Genomic DNA, 20018 nt, shown 5'->3' on the forward strand with positions numbered 1-20018 from the left:
TTCACGACCCAACCGATGAAGCACCGAAACTACGGCACCTTCGAGTTCTAGCACACGTTCAGCTCGATGACGATCCTCGGACTCCGATCCAGCAAAGTGTCGGGGAAGAGTTCTGTCAGCATGACGGCATGATGACGATCTTGATGTACTACTGTCGCAGGGCTTCGCCTAAGCACCGCTACAATATTATCGAGGATTATGGTGGAAGGGGGCACCGCACACGGCTAAGAATATGATCGCGTGGATAAACTTGTGTGTCTAGGGGTGTCCCCTGCCCCCGTATATAAAGGAGCAGGGGAGGTGCGGCCGGCCAGGAGGAGGGCGCGCCAGGAGGAGTCCTACTCCCACCGGGAGTAGGATCCCCCCCCTTTCCTAGTTGGAATAGGATTCGGGAGGGGGAAAGAGGAGAGAGAGAAGGAAGGGGGGCGCCGCCCCTCTCCTTGTCCTATTCGGACTAGGGGGGAGGGGCGCGCGGCCCAGCCCTGGCCACCTCTCCTCTCTTCCACTAAAGCCCACTAAGGCCCATATACCTCCCGGGGGGTTCCGGTAACCTCCCGGTACTCCGGTAAAATCCTGATTTAACCCAGAACACTTCCGATATCCAAATATAGGCTTCCAATATATCAATCTTTATGTCTCGACCATTTCGAGACTCCTAGTCATGTCCGTGATCACATCCGGGACTCTGAACAAACTTCGGTACATCAAAATGCATAAACTCATAATATAACTGTCATCAAAACCTTAAGCGTGCGGACCCTACGGGTTCGAGAACAATGTAGACATGACCGAGACACGTCTCCGGTCAATAACCAATAGCGGAACCTGGATGCTCATATTGGCTCCCACATATTCTACGAAGATCTTTATCGATCAGACCGCATAACAACATACGTTGTTCCCTTTATCATCGGTATGTTACTTGCCCGAGATTCGATCGTCGGTATCTCAATACCTAGTTCAATCTCGTTACCGGCAAGTCTCTTTACTCGTTTTGTAATACATCATCTTGCAACTAACTCATTAGTTGTAATGCTTGCAAGGCTTATGTGATGTGCATTACCGAGAGGGCCCAGAGATACCTCTCCGACAATCAGAGTGACAAATCCTAATCTCGAAATACGCCAACCCAACATGTACCTTTGGAGACACCTGTAGAGCTTCTTTATAATCACCCAGTTATGTTGCGACGTTTGGTAGCACACAAAGTGTTCCTCTGGCAAACGGGAGTTGCATAATCTCATAGTCATAGGAACATGTATAAGTCATGAAGAAAGCAATAGCAACATACTAAATGATCGGGTGCTAAGCTAATGGAAAGGGTCATGTCAATCACATCATTCTCCTAATGATGTGATCCCATTAATCAAATGACAACACATGTCTATGGTTAGGAAACATAACCATCTTCGATTAACGAGCTAGTCAAGTAGAGGCATACTAGTGACGTTTGGTTTGTCTATGTATTCACACAAGTATTATGTTTCCGGATAATACAATTCTAGCATGAATAATAAACATTTATCATGATATTAGGAAATAAATAATAACTTTATTATTGCCTCTAGGGCATATTTCCTTCATGATAGGTGGGCCAGCCACCCCCTGGGGCCACATGTCATTCACCCAAAGGCAGTTGCCGTAAGTCAATGAAGCTGCGTCCCCCTCCGTGCCGGTGCAGTATAGTCATCTCACCGGACCTCTAGTTGGGGCCAAACGAGAGAAGTTTGATGTTTACTGGTTTATTGGTCCCCTTTGCATTTTGCGCCAAGTTTTGACCTTTGATTTAACTAATAAAATGTTAATGCATGTAAACAAAAATGTTGTGCAAGTCACCTTATGAAAACCAAATAATCCCAAAATACTTAGGCATGGTGCATTAACTCCCTCCTTGTTTCTTATTTCGTGACATATCAACCAATGAGAGATCTGGGCCGTGCATGCTTTCAATGACTTGAGACTACCAAACATGACATGCAGTGTTTAGTTCATTGCATGTAATCCTATTAGTACTCTAGTTAGGAGTAGCAAAAAAACATTAAGTTCTCTCACCGATAGGAATAAAACACCATGTATTTATTTACAGAGGGAGTAGTACATTTCTGGTGACATGCATTACTAGATATTGCTAGTCAAATAATAAAATCCAGATGGACGTGGTAGTACTCCTAAATCCAGATGGTGGTGCTACTAGTACTAGTAGTAGTACTACCAATGTAGTAGTAGGAGTACTAGCACTGTACTACCCGTTGGTCAAATTATTATGTGTTGCTCCTCACAGTGAAGTGACAAGACCCTGCGCCGGAGATGACACCTAAGTATAGGCGCCGTGTTCGGCATAACATAGTCAGCCTCACCATCTGCAGTCACTATCATCATGGCTGTAGAGCTAGCCTGCTTACAACTAGCCCTGTTCGACATAATTTCCCGTGCGTAGATGCCCATGCATTGCACGGAACACCAAGATTGGGGGTGGACGGCTCCGGCAGCGGCCATCGCGCCAGATTTTTTCCACGGCCTTCTACTCCTAGATGTGGTGGGGAGGAGATGAGGCTGATTGTGAGAGATAAGGAGTTATTTGTAAATAGGGAACAAGTGCGGGCATCTTTTTGCAAAAATGGAGAAGCTTGGTCTGTATGCGTCAGATCTAGATCTGACGGCTATTGGTGAAAGATGGGAGGCACAACATCATCACCAACTCAGGGCCTATTTGATTCGCAGGATTTTGAAAACTCGGGAATAGGACACGGTAGTATTACAAGTTTCAAACTGATATTACAAATGTTAGGGGTAATGCTGCACCTACGAAGAGGGAATTACTAGGAAGTTTACGTAAGAACTTCCGTTACTTTAGGGGGATGCAGCATTATCGTACAAACTAAAATCCACCGCCCTGACAAGTCACTAATGGGAAAATAAGTTTTCGAGTCTATGGCCACTTGATGTTTCAAAAACAAATTCAGCTTCTGCGGAGAAATGAGCTCCACCGTGTACCCGCACGGGTGTGGCTGGGAACAAAGCGTGAGTACATGCACGGTGCACCTATTCTCTTCTTATATATGTACACCACCTACGTGGGGTTGTGTGAGAGAGATACAAACCTAGAGAGATATAGTGTGTGGGTTCTTGAGAGTTTTTTTTGTGGGGGGTGGTCAATCAAAAAATTTAACATATGCAATGTGTGTGAAATAGAGTCCTGGATATAACATGTATATAGAGGGGGCGATCCACGAGAAGAGAGTGGAGGTATCATCGGGCTTGAGGTGTCCATAGAATCGAAGAGAGGGATGATGTGTGTGTGTGTGCGCGCGATCGATAAAGAGTGCCATCGAATTTGTGTGTGCCCACGTCAAAGATATAGAGTGGCTGGCCTACTGGAACGTGAGATGGGACATGTGCAGTTTGTCTCTGTGGCATGGATACCTACCTGCAGCGCTCGACTATCAGTGTGTGGTGGGGGAAGAGGGAGGCCCAATTAACTATAGAGGTACAATGGCTGGTATATGTGTGGAGGAGGAGAGAGGCCTACCTCATGCATTAAGGAGATCGATCTGCCTCATGTATTAAGGGAGATCGATCGGTATCCATGCATATGTGCAGGAGATGAATAAGGTTGGGAGAGAGACAGAGCTAGAGTGTTGGAGGGGGTGGTAGTGGAGTTGCTTCTAACAAATGGTGGGATAGGCTTGCTAGACAAACGGAGGGCACGCCCGCAATATCAATAAGAGAGGAGATGGTTGCTTGTTGTTTGTGCACATGCGTGTGAGAGACGGGTCAGGAGGCATGCACGAATGATGAGGGGGGACGATGTGGCTGTGGTAAGCAGACGTAACTACATAGGAAGATCAATCGCCCTTTGTAAGAGAAAGGAGAGACATAACTTGTGAGGTACGTCGATCGATGGGGGGGTAGTTAAAGTCGATCTAGGTATATGTTGGAAGATCGATCAGTATACGTGCATGTGTATGTTAGAAGCCAATGAGGCACGAGGAGAAGGATAGGGAGAGAGGGATGCATGTAGGAGGTGGTACGAGAGGCATACTATATCGAGGGGGAGGAGTGTGCGAGTACGACAATGATGAAAAGAGTGGTGGGAGTGAGGCATTGACGGTGACAAGAGAAGAGGGGAAGCTTGTGTTTGTGCTAGGCACACCTGGCTAGAGAGGCATATCGATCGATGCGTGTCGTAAAGAAGGAGCTGGGGGGCCTACACACACCGTGGGTGAATGAACTAAAGTGAAAAGACGAATTTGCGAGATGGAGCTAGAGAATGCTGAGGGAGGGTGAGAGGGATGCGGGCGTGTGCATGCACAAGAGAAAGTTAGCGCTAGCTACAAAGATAAGAGGGTTGTGTGGGTGTAAAAGACGAATAGAGATCATATATACTTCATTATAAAAAGCGAATTCAGATATTTGAAGAATTTATCATATTGTTTCAAACCGACGGATGTGTGAATATATATAACAGTGATACACATGGTGTGGTTATGAACATGGTATACTACATTTAATATATTTTATATCTACTCTTATAAAAAAACGGAGTTATTGATGATGGTGTGCCTGCCATCCTGCATTATAGGCCGTCTGATTTATATCTGGCGGATAGCAAGGAAACTATGATGGTTGAAGTTGGCAACAATCATGATTGTAGATTCTTATTGAAATAGAGAAACGAATTCAAATTTAGTTCGAATTGCAGCGGTAGTATAGACATTTGGAATGCACTAAAATGTTGGTATGAGTAGGTTACATGCATTATACAGCAAGCAAAAAAATTTAATCGGACATAACATGGATTCATACTCCCTCCTTCCATCTATATAGGGCGTAATGAGATTTTTAAGACCGCCTTTGACTATTGACAAGATTAATAGTACATGACATGCACAATGTGAAAATTATATCATTGAAAGAACCTTTCCCGGACGAATTTAACGGTGTGCTTTGTGTAAGTTGCATGTCATATATCATTGCTCTAATATTTGGTCAAAGTTAGCATGGAAAAACGCATTAGGCCCGATATATATGGAAGGAGGGAGTAGCTTTGAATAGCATTTGTATAGTAAAACGGGGCAAGACTCTCTCTTTGTGTGGTGTGAATAGTTTTATTTTTTCGTTTTCTTTTTGGTTGAGGGAAGTGCGAATTGATTTGGTACGTACAAGTACAATATTACTACACATTAGGCTTGTCCCTAAAATTCAACCCGCGTCTTGTTATATCCCGAAAATTCAGATACCGTACTTCCAAAACTGGCGCCTTCACAACCCGCGCCTTGCTATCCCGAAATTACAACGCGCGCGAAAACTCCCTCCAACTGCCAAATCCCGACACATGAAATCCCCCTTCTAACCCTGAGCCGAAAGGGCCGCTAGTTCAAATCGGTGGGGGGTACTTTTGTAACACACCCTACATTTTGGACAAGCGCGTTCCTAAGTCATGCTTCACCCCCTCCCATCGCCCCCTTTTCGCCATTCGAAATCCCAGGCCGCCATAACCTCTCCGCTCCAGCCGCGAAACCCCACCCTCCTCCGTCCGCCACGTCACCGCTGCCCAGCCGGAGCCTCTTCCCCGACGACGCCCTAACCTCTCCGCTCCAGCTCGACGTCCCTCGTCCACCTCCCCGGATGAGGATCCGTCGTCCATCTCGTCGTCCCGCCGGTTCAGCCGCCCCGTCCTCCACCTCCAAGGAGCTGCTTCGACGATCGCCTCGTCTATCGCGGCTGCTCCATCCCCACAGCGCCACCTTAACCTGCTCCACCAGAACCGCAGCATCCTCACCGACTCCTCGGATGAAGCCTAGGCCTACTCGGTGCCACCAAAGAGGTTGTATACTCATCGCATCGCACCTTCTCCTTAACTCGACCTCCCGGCGCTGACGGTGCTCCATCCCGCACCCCCATGGAGCCGTTACCTTGAAGCCGGCGCCGCGGGCGACATCTCCATGGTGGCTCTCCCCTAGTGCGAGGCCCCTTCGGCGGCGGCGGCCATACCAGCCGGATCTACTACTGCTGCTCCGGCTCTCGCTCGATTGCTCGCTCGCCCAACTGCTACTACTGCTCTCCCCCTCGCTCGTGCTGCTGCTCTGCTCCGATTAAGCCACACTTCAGTTGACTGAATCAACTTTTGGGTCAGTCGATTTTCAGGGGTTGGGGGGGGCTCGCCGGAGTTAAGGAAGAACCACCCGCAGTGGGGACGGGGGCTCGCAGGAGAGGTATCCCACTATCTATCTTAGGGTTCAGGGTGGAAGGGCGAGGGCCTAGAGGGCTGGCCGGGGCGGCGGTGGCGAGTTGTTTCAGGGCGGCGAGGCGGCGCTGAGGCCGGCGGTTCGGCCGGTGGTGGCTGGCGGCTCAGGGGGGTGCAGGTTGAAGATAAACTGCAGGCCCTCCCTAAACTACATGTCAAGTGCCTCTCTGCTATCATTGCGTTCAGTTTCGACAGTAGCATTCAGATTCCACAGTAAATTTTAGTTTCGACAGTTAAGTTCAGAGTCAACAGCTTTTACCTCATCTGTTGTAGTTAGGTGGTTTTTGGTGATGTTAATTTTACATCCATTTTACATCATCTATTGGATATGCTATTAGAATCCCACTTGAGATTGACGATGTCTGTCTTGTGCTGCTTCAGCCTTGACGTCTTACGGCTCACCGGAGCTGCTCCAATGACAGAACGATCCATCACAAGAGAGCAGTGCCCTGGACGCCGTCTACAGATTCCTCAGATCTTCCTCCACACCTCCGACAGCCACCCCTGCCTCAACTGCTTCAGTGACCAACCCAATGATGCCGAGGTCAACACGGCTACGGCAAAGAAGTTGTACACTTGTTGCATCACTTATTACTATACATTCACGTCGATCCATTGGGGCTATTTTGGTTCAACGGAAAAACATCGATCCACTGGTTGTTACCATCACTCTAAATTTCTGCATGCTCTCCTTACATAATCTCACCATATTTTTTTCGTATGTATGTTAGATATTGTACACAGTCATGCCGAACATGTAGAGAAAAAGAGAAGAGTTTTGCGCGGCAATACAATGTCATGCAGACATCGCTCCATGGTGGGTTCAATGGCAAACCCTCCCCACCCCTCTCCAGATTGTAATCCAGAGGAAGATATCTGTTCTGAGGCGGATTCGGACACCGCTGACCACTCCTATTTACCTCCCAAGGTGTTTGCTCTACCTTGGCATGATGATGTTAGTCATATCATGCATATGTTGCCTTGTAGTGCCTACTTTTGACATCATATATGTCATCTGCTTAGTTTAGACATGTTCTGTAATGCCACCTATTTAGTTTCTATATCATATATGGGAATTATGCAGTCTCATGTCTTTTGGCCAGCCATAATATATGCGAAATGTGCAATGCCATCCTTTTTAACCAGGAATCAAATATTTGAATGATATCTTGCCCATCCTTTTCTTCATTATATTTCCATTTGTCGACAATGTTTGTACATTAAACTACTCTTCCTGTGAATCAGCCATTTGGGTGGGAGATGGAAAAATCTAGAGTGAAAACAAGGCCTTCAGAGCAGACAGTGCTACCTATCGAAGCAGATCTCTTGTTGGGTCTCGATAGATCCTCAGAGATGGATTCAGAGACAGATGACCAGTCCTACTCCCCCACTGAGGTGTATGCTCTAACTTGGCACGGTTATACTGCTCATATCATGCATACAGTGTCTTGCATTGCATAGTTTAGACATCATATACACAATATTCAACACCATGTTCTTAGTTCATACATCATATTGAATGCCCTCTGTTTAGCATATAAATCACATGTGTGAATTAAATGATGCGATCCTGATTACTAAGATAACATGTAGGTGAATTATGTCATGCGATCCTGTTTAGTTATTCATCATATCTTTGAATTATGTTATGCTATGCTATCCAGTTTAGATAGACATCATATATGTGAAATTATGTCATGCTATCCGTTTTAGTTAAACAATATACATGTCAACTATTTCGTGCCCTCTTTTTTCCACACTATCTATTGCATTTGTCTCTCATACAATGTCTGTACATTCAACTATGTTTCTTGTTTATCAGCCATTTGAATTGGAGTGGGTGATGCCAGTATCTAGCGGACTAAAAACACGGTCTTCAAATAAAACAGTGCTACCTCTTGGTGGAGATAGCACCCTAGTTGTACATGCACAAGAACCAGCCCTACCATACATAACCCAAACTCTCGCAGATTGTACCCCTACTACGATGGACAGAGAACCAGCTTCACCCAATCTAACCCAAACCCCAGCCGATAGTAACCCAGTTCCTGTTGACACAGCATGATCTCCACCACAGAGCTCCCAAACAAGAGCAGTTAGTAAGGCAGCTCCAGTGCCCAAAGGGCCAGTACTATCACGGCGAACCCCAACTCCACCAGTTAGTACGCCTATTCCTGTGGAAGAAGCACAACCAGCTAGTCGTAGTTTAGCATCTATCGCATTTGATGTTGTTAAATCGTATGTGCGTATCTTCCCATCTTGGAAATATTATACTGAAGATGAAGGAAAATGCCAGTTGCAGGTGTTTGTCCAGGAGTTATGTGTAAGTAATGTTATTCATGGCAATTACTTTGCTTCGTCCCATACATCCTACCTCCATGATGGTTATAATACAGCAAATTTTCCCATTTTTCTCTACAGAGAAGGACCGATTTGGAAACTCAGGATGAGGTAACCTGTACTAATACCTCTGCTATCTTCAAGAATGCTTGGTGGCAGTATCGGAATTACCTGAAGAAAACGTACTTCACCGGCAAAGAAACTCATCAAATTCCCTTACGTTCTCCTGAGACACATTTACTGGACGATAACTGGGAATGCCTTGTTCTGTACTGGTCTCGAACCAAGAATGTGGTAAGGTCTATGAGCTCATTTTCTATTTTTAAGTATTATATTCTTGCGTCTTATTGTACTCTGTTCATGTAGAACAAGTGCCTAAACCTGAAGAACAACTGTTCTAATTTAAGATTCCATTGCTACCATAGGACATAGATATATGGTTGTTTGATGCTTTTATTATGTACTAGTACTTGGCAATAGAAGACTTGGTAGTTTAATCATGTCCACCTTACTAATGAACTGGTTCACCGAAATGAGTTTCATATACTAGTACATGCTAAACTTGTTATGTGTCTGCTTGTTTCTTCTTTTAGAATGCTGACAGAATATTGAGGAAGAGTGCCTTATTAAGCAACGGTAAAGGAAGTAATGCAAATAAGGTTCAGGATAGTGACACATCCTGTCTTGGTTTAGTGTTGGAGTTACTGGCCACTACCGCTTGCACAAGCTATTCAAACTCACTGTCTGAATCAGTTCAGTTTCTTGAGTCTCAATACAAGCTGAAAGACATCGTTTAGCTGTGCTGCGACAAGAAGCGGAAGGACTGCGGAAGTCCCTGGAGCATTCAAATGCATACTTTCTGGTGCAATAGCAAGCGTTGGAGGATTTTAGCGCTAAACAGGACAAAGCTAATCAGGTTGCTAAGCTTATTGCCAGCATGGTGGATACCCAGGATAATGTTTCTTGAGCTCTTCTGAAGTTGTTTCAGTTATGCTCTTGTTTTGCTGCCGCGTTTATTTGCACTTGTGGCCAATTTTGACGGCCAATGTATATGATATGCTGCTTTGTTCCCTATATTTGCACTAGTGGCGAACTTTGATGCCCAGTGGATGTAATATGTGTAATAGCCGTGATAGCCTAGCGTTAGTTGCTTGCTTATTTATTTCCTTGTTGTCTTGTTTATTTGTTTGCTTGTAGTCATTGCAGTTCTTTTTCCGCGGTTAACTAGTGGCTGCAATAACCTATTTTTTAAAACTAGGCCACAATAACCATGGGCTAATATTTACTATAGTGACACTGGGCCTCCTATGGGCCGTAGAAATAGTGGGCCTTCTACGGGTCGTAGAAATAGTAGGCCTTCTACGGGCCGTAGAAACAATGGGCCTTCTACGGACCGTATCATCAATGGGCCTTATACGGGCTGTATGATCGATTGGCCAAACATGGGCCAATAACAGGCCGCATTATGGCCGTAAACGGGCTAGAGTTGGAATCATCCGTTCATGGGCCGACCGTAACGGGCCATCGTTAATAGGTTGTATTTGATGACGCTATGAAAACGGCCCAACGTATTAACGGACCACAAACGGGCCGACTGTAACCATGAGCTGAATTTGGCCCACTAGTAGAAAATGACAGTAACGAGCCGTAAGTAAACGAATGCTGGAAATGAACCCAAGAATAAATGGGCTCTGAGAAGGCCGAAAGATAACATGGGCTGGAAACGGCCCAACGGAATAACGGGCCGTTAATGGGTATAAAGTGATACACTGTTCATTACGGGCCAGTTTCACCACGGGTCGTTAATAGGCCAAGAGTTACATAGGGCCTCATATGGGCCGAAAGACGTCATGGGCCATACATGGGCCAGAAGTGAAAATGGGCTGGAATCATATTGGATGGCCCAGATGACGCTACTGGGCCTAATTCGGATAGGGCGTAACGGGCCTTGGGTTAGCGTCCTGTAAATGGGCTATATGCGAACAGGCCGTTAACAGGCTTTCCATGGGCCGGCCCGCCACCTTTTGACCAAGTCAAACGGGTCGGCCTTTTCATAGGAATGGGCCTCTGTTGGGCCGTGCCACGTGTCGACGTATCATAGGTGCCTTATGTCCAATGAGTGGATGACATCTGTCCCAACGATGAGCCGACACATGTTTCCTCCAGCCAATGATGATTTTACACGTGGAAAATCCCCATTGGTCAGGGCTATTAACGGGTTATCGGATCCAAAACCCGATCCGATAGCTTAACAGCGTTCCGTTACGGTGGATGCCACGTGTCTGTCACCCTTGACGAAAGCACTTCTGTGACGCGTGATTTATCGTCATGGAAGTGGACACTTCCGTGATGATAATTTTGGTAGTGTCATGGAACACTTCTACGACAGCACAGGTATGACTATCTTGATTCTATCATAAATTTGTCATGGATGTACATGCATGACAAAAAACGCGACCTACTATGACAAACACGTATCATCACGGAAGTGTATTTTTTTGTAGTGTATGTTTCATTAAGTAAATATACCCATATGTGCTCAAATCATCTGTGAAGGTGAGAAAATAATGATATCCGCCGCGAGCCTCAATGTTCATTGGACCACATACATCAATATGTATGATTTCCAATAACTCTGCTGCTTGCTCCATTGTTCCAGAGAATGGAGTTTTAGTCATCTTGCCCATGAGGCATGGTTCGCAAGTACCAAGTGATTCATAATCAAGTGATTCCAGAAGTCCATCAGAATTGAGTTTCTTCATGCGCTTTACACCAATATGACCCAAACGGCAGTGCCACAAATAAGTTGCACTATCATTATCAACTCTGCATCTTTTGGCTTCAATACTATGAACATGTGTATCACTACTATCAAGATTTAGTAAAAATAGACCACTCATCAAGGGTGCATGACCATTGATACGTCTCCAACGTATCTATAATATTTTATTGTTCCATGCTATTATATATTCTGTTTTGGATGTTTAATGGGCTTTATTATACACTTTTATATTATTTTTGGGACTAACCTATTAACCCAAGGCCCAGTGCAAATTGCTGTTTTTTGCCTATTTCAGTGTTTCGCAGAAAAGGAATATCAAACGGAGTCCAAACGGAATGAAACCTTCGGAAGTGTGATTTTTGGAACAAACGTGATACAGAGGACTTGGAGTGGACGTCAAGAAACCAACGAGGAGGCCACGAGGCAGGGGGGCGCGCCCTCCTCCCTCGTGGCTCAATCGACCCACTTCTTCCTCCTATATATTTGCATATACCCCGAAAACATCCAGGAGCACCACGAAACCCTATTTCCACCGCCGCAACCTTCTGTACCCAAGAGATCCCATCTTGGGGCCTTTTTCGGAGCTCTGCCGAAGGGGCATCGATCACGGAGGGCCTCTACATCAACTCCATGGCCCCTCCGATGATGTGTGAGTAGTTTACTTCAGACCTTCGGGTCCATAGTTATTAGCTAGATGGCTTCTTCTCTCTCTTTGGATCTCAATACAATGTTCTCCTCGATCCTCTTGGAGATCTATTTGATGTAACTCTTTTTGTGGTGTGTTTGTCGAGATCCGATGAATTGTGAGTTTATGATCAAGTCTATCTATGAAAAATATTTGACTCATCTCTGAAATCTTTTATGTATGATTGGTTATCTTTGCAAGTCTCTTTGAATTATCAGTTTGGTTTGGCCTACTAGATTGATCTTTCTTGCAATGGGAGAAGTGCTTACCTTTGGGTTCAATCTTGCGGTGCTCGATCCCAGTGACAGAAAGGGAAACGACATGTATTGTATTGTTGCCATCGAGGATAAAAAGATGGGGTTTATATCATATTGCTTGAGTCTACATCATGTCATCTTACCTAATGCATTACTCTGTTCTTATCAACTTAATACTCTAGATGCATGCTGGATAGCAATCGATGTGTGGAGTAATAGTAGTATATGCAGGCAGGAGTCAGTCTACTTGTCATGGACATGATGCCTATATACATGATCATGCCTAGATATTTTAATAATTATTCGCTTTTCTATCAATTGCTCGACAGTAATTTGTTCACCCACCGTAATACTTATGCTATCTTGAGAGAAGCCCCTAGTGAAACCTATGGACCCCGGGTCTATTCTCCATTATATTAATCTCCCGTCAACAAGTTATTTCTATTACCATTTATTTTGAAATCTTTACTTTTAATCTTTATCATAAAAATACCAAAAATATTATCTTATCATCTCTATCAGATCTCACTCTCGTAAGTGACCGTGAAGCGATTGACAACCCCTTTATCGCGTTGGTTGTGAGGTTCTTATTTGTTTGTGTAGGTACGAGGGACTTGTGTGTGGCCTCCTACTGGATTGATACCTTGGTTCTCAAAAACTGAGGTATATACTTACGCTACTTTGCTGCATCACCCTTTCCTCTTCAAGGGAAAACCAACGCAGTGCTCAAGAGGTATCAAGAAGGATTTCTGGCGCCGTTGCCGGGGAGTCTACGCACAAGTCAAGACATACCAAGTACCCATCACAAACTCTTATCCCTCGCGTTACATTATTTGCCATTTGCCTCTCGTTTTCCTCTCCCCCACTTCACCCTTTCCGTTTTATTCGCCTTTTTCCGTCTATTTTTCTTGTGCCATGGCCGATTCAAAAAGGGCTAACGGTCCTCTCCCGGGTTTTACTCTGGATAGTCCCTCTATCCACTCTAAGCTCATAAATAATGATGATATGGAAAGACCTACCGGGATTATCAATGAGAGTTTGAATAATTTCGATGAAGATGATCCCGGAAGTTTTCGTTATTTACTTGATGATTCTTTGAAAGATACTTGGGATAGGCTATTAAGGATCCGAGCTAGCTATGTGCCCCAACATCAAATTGAGATATACCTGAAAAGCTTTTATATTGGTTTACCCTCTTCGTTCAAACAAGTTCTAGATTCTATTTTTGAAGAAGGTTTCTTGAGGGGGATCCCATAGATACTTATGAAAAGATGAAAACTATATTTGGGCACCCCATGACTGAGAAGGTGGAATCCACCTCTCTTTTGTACTTTTACCAAAATGAAAGTATCAAAGAAATGAGGGTTAGTTTAGATGCAAATTTCCGTAACATGCTTAATCTTTCTTCCACCATTAATGGCTACGTGCTCTCTCAAAATAGAAAGATAAATGCTATATAAAAGAATTTTTCTCTTTTCTTTCCCAGTACCAAAGATGGCAATACCTAGATCTATCCTTGCCTTTATGCCTAGCTAGGGGCGTTAAACGATAGCGCTTGTTTGGAGGCAACCCAATTTTATTTTTGTTTCTTACTTTTTGATTCTGTTTAGTAATAAATAATTCATCTAGCCTCTGTTTAGATGTATTTTTATGCCTTTAATTAGTGTTTCTGCCAAGTAGAACCTTTGGGAAGACTTGGGGAAAGTCTTTGAGATCTTGCTGTAAAAAATAGAAACTTTAGCGCTCACGAGATTTGCTGCCATTTTTCACTGGAGAGTTCTATTTAGTTAATTCTTTTTTAGATGATTAATAGATAAATTACTCACGTCCAGAAATTTATTTTAGAATTTTTGGGGTTCCATAAGTATTGAAACCTATAGATTACTACAGACTATTCTATTTTTGACAGATTCTGTTTTTCGTGTGTTGTTTGCTTATTTTGATGAATCTATGGCTAGTAATAGAGTTTATGAACCATAGAAAAGTTGGAATACAGTAGGTTTAACACCAATATAAATAAAGAATGAGTTCATTACAATACCTTAAGTGGTGGTTTGTATTCTTTTACTAACGGAGCTCATGAGATTTTCTGTTTAAGTTTTGTGTTGTGAAGTTTTCAAGTTTTGGGTAAAGATTTGATGGATTATGGAACAAAGAGTGGCAAGAGCCTAAGCTTGGGGATGCCCAAGGCACCACAAGGTAAAATCGACGGACAACCAAAAGCCTAAGCTTGGGGATGCCCCGGAAGGCATCCCCTCTTTCGTCTTCGCCCGTCGGTAACTTTACTTGGAGCTATATTTTTATTCACCACATGATATGTGTTTTGCTTGGAGCGTCTTGTATGATTTGAGTCTTTGATTTTTAGTTTACCACAATCATACTTTCTGTACACACCTTTTGAGAGAGACACACATGAATCGGAATTTATTAGAATACTCTATGTGCTTCACTTATATCTTTTGAGCTAGATAATTTTGCTATAGTGCTTCGTTTATATCTTTTAGAGCACAGCGGTGGTTCTATTTTATAGAAATAATTGATCTCTCATGCTTCACTTATATTATTTTGAGAGTCCTTTAGAACATCATGGTAATTTGCTTTGGTTATAAATTTTAAATACTAAGAGAAGTTGGATGCTTGATAGTTTTTTTGAGATATAAAGGTGGTAATATTAGAGGTGTGCTAGTTGAGTAATTGTGAAATTGAGAAATACTTGTGTTGAAGTTTACAAGTCCCGTAGCATGCACGTATGGTAAACATTGTGTGACAAATTTGAAGCACGAGGTGTTCTTTTATTGCTTTCCTTATGAGTGGCGGTCGGGGACGAGCGATGGTCTTTTCCTACCAATCTATCCCCCTAGGAGCATGCGTGTAGTGCTTGGTTTTGATGACTTGTAGATTTTTGCAATAAGTATTGAGTTCTTTATGACTAATGTTGAGTCCATGGATTATACGCACTCTCACCCTTCCATCATTGCTAGCCTCTTCTGTACCATGCATTGCCCTTTCTCACCTTGAGAGTTGGTGCAAACTTCGTCGGTGCATCCAAACCCCGTGATATGATACACTCTATCACACATAAGCCTCCTTATATCTTCTTCAAAACAGCCACCATACATACCTATTATGGCATTTCCATAGCCATTCAGAGATATATTGCCATGCAACTTTCAACCGTTCCATTTATTATGACACACATCATCATTGTCATATTGCCTTGCATGATCATGTAGGTTACATTGTATTTGTGGCAAAGCCACCATGCTTAATTTTTCATACATGTCACTCTTGATTCATCGCATATCCTGGTACACTGCCGGAGGCATTCACATAGAGTCATATTTTGTTCTAAGTATCGAGTTGTAATTCTTGAGTTGTAAGTAAATAAAAGTGTGACGATCATCATTAGAGCATTGTGCCATGTGAGGAAAGGATGATGGAGACTATGATTCCCTCACAAGTCGGGATGAGACTCCGGACGAAAAAAAGAGGCCATAAAAAGGCCCAAATAAAAAAATAAAAAAAATGAGAGAAAAAGAGCGAAGGGACAATGTTACTATCCTTTTTCCACACTTGTACTTCAAAGTAGCACCATGATCTTCATGACAGAGAGTCTCTTATTTTGTCACTTTCATATACTAGTGGGAATTTTTGTTATAGAACTTGGCTTGTATATTCCAATGATGGGCTTCCTCAAATTCCCTAGGTCTTCGTGAGCAAGCAAGTTGGATGCACACCCACTTAGTTTCTTTGATGAGCTTTCATATATTTATAGCTCTAGTGCATCCGTTGCGTGGCAATCCCTACTCCTTGCATTGACATCAATCGGTGGGCATCTCCGTAGCCCATTGATTAGCCGCGTCAATATGAGACTTTCTACTTTTTTGTCTTCTCACACAACCTCAATCATTATATTCTATTCCACCCATAGTGCTATGTCCATGGATCGCGCTCATATATTGTGTAAAAGTTGAAAGAGTTTGAAAAGGCTAAGTATGAAACAATTGCTTGGCTTGTCATCGGGGTTGTGCATTATGAGAGCATTTTGGGTGATGAAAATGAAGCATGGACAAACTATATGATTTTGTAGGGATAAGCTTTCTTTGGCTATGTTATTTTGATAAGACATAATTGCTTGGTTAGCATGCTTGAAGTATTATTATTTGTCAACATTAAACTTTTATTTTGAATCTTTCAGATCTGAACATTCATGCCACAATAGAGAAAATTACATTGAAGAATATGCTAGAAAGCATTTCACATCAAAAATTGTGTTTTTATCATTTACCTACTCGAGGACGAGCAGGAATTAAGCTTGGGGATGCTTGATACGTCTCCAACATATCTATAATTTTTTATTGTTCCATGGTATTATATATTCTGTTTTGGATGTTTAATGGGCTTTATTATACACTTTTATATTATTTTGGGGACTAACCTATTAACCCAAGGCCTAGTGCAAATTGCTGTTTTTTGCCTATTTCGGTGTTTCGCAGAAAAGGAATATCAAACAGAGTCCAAACGGAATGAAACCTTCGGGAGCGTGATTTTTGGAACAAACATGATCCAGAGGACTTGGAGTGGACGTCAAGCAACCAACGAGGAGGCCATGAGGCAGGGGCGCGCCTACCCCCCTGGGCGCGCCCTCCCCCTCGTGGGCCTCTCGTGGCTCAACCGACCTACTTCTTCCTCCTATATATGTTCATATACCCCGAAAACATCCAGGAGCACCACGAAACCCTATTTCCACCGCCGCAACCTTCTGTACCCAAGAGATCCCATCTTGGGGCCTTTTCCGGAGCTCCGCCGGAGGGGGCATCGATCACGGAGGGCCTCTACATCAACTCCATGGCCGCTCCGATGATGTGTGAGTAGTTTACTTCAGACCTTCGGGTCCATAGTTATTAGCTAGATGGCTTCTTCTCTCTCTTTGGATCTCAATACAATGTTCTCCTCGATCTTCTTGGAGATCTATTTGATGTAACTCTTTTTGCGGTGTGTTTGTCGAGATCCGATGAATTGTGGGTTTATGATCAAGTCTATCTATGAACAAGATTTGATTCTTCTCTGAAATCTTTTATGTATGATTGGTTATCTTTGCAAGTCTCTTCGAATTATTAGTTTGGTTTGGCCTACTAGATTGATCTTTCTTGCAATGGGAGAAGTGCTTAGCTTTGGGTTCAATCTTGCGGTGCTCGATCCCGGTGACAGAAAGGGAAACGACACGTATTGTATTTTTGCCATCGAGGATAAAAAGATGGGGTTTATATCATATTGCTTGAGTTTATCCCTCTACATCATGTCATCTTACCTAATGTGTTACTCTGTTCTTGTGAACTTAATACTCTAGATGCATGCTAGATAGCGGTCGATGTGTGGAGTAATAGTAGTAGATGCAGGCAGGAGTCAGTCTACTTGTCACGGACGTGATGCCTATATAAATGATCATGCCTAGATATTCTCATAATTATTCGCTTTTCTATCAATTGCTCGACAGTAATTTGTTCACCCACCGTAATACTTATGCTATCTTGAGAGAAGCCACTAGTGAAACCTAAGGCCCCCGGGTCTATTCTCCATTATATTAATCTCCCGTCAACAAGTTATTTCTATTACCGTTTATTTTGCAATCTTTACTTTTAATCTTTATCATAAAAATACCAAAAATATTATCTTATCATCTCTATCAGATCTCACTCTCGTAAGTGACCGTGAAGGGATTGACAACCCCTTTATCGCGTTGGTTGCGAGGTTCTTATTTGTTTGTGTAGGTACGAGGGACGTCCGTATGGTCTCCTACTGGATTGATACCTTGGTTCTCAAAAACGGAGGGAAATACTTACGCTACTTTGCTGCATCACCCTTTCCTCTTCAAGGGAAAACCAACGCAGTGCTCAAGAGGTCGCAACCATAAAAAATATTACTCATATAAATAGAACAACCATTATTCTCCGATTTAAATGAATAACCGTCTTGCATCAAATAGGATCCAGATATAATGTTCATGCTCAACGTTCACACTAAATAATCCCGAGGGTAGATGTAGAGGTAGCGTGCCGACGGCGATGACATTGACTTTGGAACCATTTACCACGTGCATTGTCACCTCGTCCTTAGCCAATCTTCGCTTAATCCCTAGCCCCTCTATCGCGTTGCAAATATTAGCAACAGAACCAGTATCAAATACCCAGGTGCTACTGCGAGCATTAGTAAGGTACACATCAATAACATGTATATCAAATATACCTTTCACTTTGCCATCCTTCTTCTCCGCCAAATACTTGGGGCAGTTCCGCTTCCAGTGACCAGTCCCTTTGCAGTAGAAGCACTCAGTCTCAGGCTTAGGTCCAGACTTAGGTTTCTTCACTTGAGCAGCAACTGGCTTGTAGTTCTTCTTGAAGTTCCCCTTCTTCCCTTTACCCTTTTTCTTGAAACTGGTAGTCTTGTTGACCATCAACACTTGATGCTCCTTCTTGATTTCTACCTCCGCAACATTTAGCATTGCGAAGAGCTCAGGAATCGTCTTATCCATGCCTTGCATATTATAGTTCATCACGAAGCTCTTGTAGCTTGGTGGCAGTGATTGAAGAACTCTGTCAATGACACTATCATCAAGAAGATTAACTCCCAGTTGAGTCAAGTGGTTGTGGTACCCAGACATTCTGAGTATATGTTCACTGACAGAACTATTCGCCTCCATTTTGAGCTGTAGAACTTATTAGAGACTTCATATCTCTCAATCCAAGCATTTGCTTGAAATATTAACTTCAACTCCTGGAACATCTCATATGCTCCATGACGTTCAAAATGTCGTTGAAGTCCCGATTCTAAGCCGTAAAGCATGGCACACTGAACTATCGAGTAGTCATCAGCTTTGCTCTGCCAGGTGTTCACAACATCTGGTGTTGCTCCTACAGCGGGTTTGTCAGCTAGCGGTGCTTCCAGGACACAATTCTTCTATGCAGCAATGAGGAAATCCTCAAGTTACGGACCCAGTCCGTGTAGTTGCTACCATAATCTTCAACTTAGCTTTCTCTAGGAACGCATTAATATTCAACGGAACAACAACACGGGCCATCTATCTACAACAACATAGACACGCAAAATACTATCAGGTACTAAGTTGATGATAAATTAAAGTTAAATTAATCAAATTACTTAATAACTCCCACTTAGATAGACATCTCTCTAATCATCTAAGTAATCACGTGATCCATATCAACTAAACCATGTCCGATCATCACGTGAGATGGAGTACTTTTCAATGGTGAACATCACTATGTTGATCATATCTACCATATGATTCACGCTCGATCTTTCGGTCTCAGTGTTCCGAGGCCATATCTGCATATGCTAGGCTCGTCAAGTTTAACCCGAATATTCTGCGTGTACAAAACTGGCTTGCACCCATTGTATGTGAAGGTAGAGATTACCACACCCGATCATCACATGGTGTCTCGGCACGACGAACTGTAGCAATGGTGCATACTCAGGGAGAACACTTATACCTTGAAATTTAGTGAGATATCATCTTATAATGCTACCACCGAACTAAGCAAAATAAGATGCATAAAGGATAAACAATCGATATAAGTGATATGATATGGCCATCATCATCTTGTGCCTTTGATCTTCATCTCCAAAGCACCGTCATGATCACCATCGTCACCGGCTTGACACCTTGATCTCCATCGAAGCATCATTGTC

This window comes from Triticum aestivum, chromosome 2A, assembly GCF_018294505.1.
Source record: "Triticum aestivum cultivar Chinese Spring chromosome 2A, IWGSC CS RefSeq v2.1, whole genome shotgun sequence".
Classification (NCBI taxonomy): Eukaryota; Viridiplantae; Streptophyta; class Magnoliopsida; order Poales; family Poaceae; genus Triticum; species Triticum aestivum.